Consider the following 1,409-nt stretch of genomic DNA (forward strand, 5'->3'; position numbering starts at 1 on the left):
ACGCTGGAGGTGGTGGAAATGGCGGAGGATGATCCGTTGAATGTGGAGGCTGGTGGGGTGAAAGGTACGCACAAGGGGACCCCTATCGTTCTTCTGGGAGGGAGGGGAATGGGTGAGAGCCGAAGTGAGGGAAATAGAACGGGCACGGTCGAGGGTCCTGTCCACCGTGGTGGAGGCGATTCCTCGGTTGAGGGAAAAGTAAAACATATCGGAAGGTGGCATCATCAGAAGAGAAACAGAATAAGAAATAAGAATCAAGGTGGGAGGAAGTGTCGTCAAGTTAGCTGTGGAAGCAGCTGGGCTTATTTGGTTGATGTGAGTGGTTTCAAAGGAGAAGTAGTTCAATGTATGTTCAATACAAGTTCAGCCAGGTGGAGGAGGGTTCTAGTGACAGGGATTGTGTTGGTCTCCATTCAGGGAAGAAGCCATCCTGCTGGAGGTGTAGAGGGAATAGATGCCCATAGTGAAAAGCAGGAAACTGGAGAGTAACTGATGTTATATTTTTCCACAGCAGCACTCAATTCAATGGCATTATCAATGGATTTGTATTTTGATGTGAAAGGAATTTGTTGAATTGTGTACAACTGTGCATTGCTGTTTATATCACCAGCATGGCCGAATGGTTGAAGGAATCGAGTTATAAATCCTGGGTGTTTGACGTGCATTTTAACATTTTTACTTAAAAGGTGTTTGGTGTTGAGGGGAGGGTTACATGTTCTGTGGGCTAAAAGCCGAGGGATTTCTTGCCTAGTTACGAACGTTCAGCTCAATGCGTTCTTTGCCCAGCTGCTGTGCTTTAGCAGTTCAGCTTTTCACCGTCCGCAGTTTTAGAAAAACTCTTTATCCTCTCACACTTTCAGTTTATTTTAATATGTAGTTTGCTCTAACCTGAAAACTAAATTTCGAGTCTGCAAGGAATTTGTCGAATTTTCAAGCACTGCACAGAGAAACTCGTATCACCAGGATGGCCGAGTGGTTAAGGCGTTGGACTTAAAATCCAATGGGCGTTTGTCCGCGTGGGTTCGAGCCCCACTCCTGGTATGATGCTCAGGCAATGGAATTGAACATAAAAAGTAATAATATTTTTGGTTTGAAAACGCTTATGATCTCTGCAAGGGATTGTGCCATATTTATAATTCACCCTTCAAGACAGCGTTTCTTCATTTACAATTGGTGTTCTGAACATGGGAACAGGAGGCCATTCAGCACCTTGAGCCTGTTCACCATTCACTGAATTCCTGTCTGAGCTGTGCCTTAACTCCTTCCATCAGCGTTGGCTCCAAATCATTTTAACGCATGTCTAGCAAAAACCTACCCATCTCAGATTTAAATTATTAGTTGAGCTGGCGTATACTGCTATTTTGTGAGAGAGAGTTCGACACTGCTACCAATCTTCGCGTGAAGAAATG

General features: G+C 44.5%; 1 non-coding gene across 1 annotated transcript; it reads left to right on the top strand.

The window, feature by feature from the left end:
• Nucleotides 1-958: 958 nt before the first annotated feature.
• trnal-uaa (transfer RNA leucine (anticodon UAA)) lies at nt 959-1,041 on the top strand. The gene has a single exon. It is a non-coding gene; the product is annotated as a tRNA-Leu (tRNA).
• Nucleotides 1,042-1,409: the final 368 nt, after the last annotated feature.

The sequence above is a fragment of the Somniosus microcephalus genome, unplaced genomic scaffold (genome assembly GCF_052327205.1).
Source record: "Somniosus microcephalus isolate GS21.2 unplaced genomic scaffold, FLI_Smic_1.0 unresolved_chr1, whole genome shotgun sequence".
In the NCBI taxonomy this organism is placed as follows: Eukaryota; Metazoa; Chordata; class Chondrichthyes; order Squaliformes; family Somniosidae; genus Somniosus; species Somniosus microcephalus.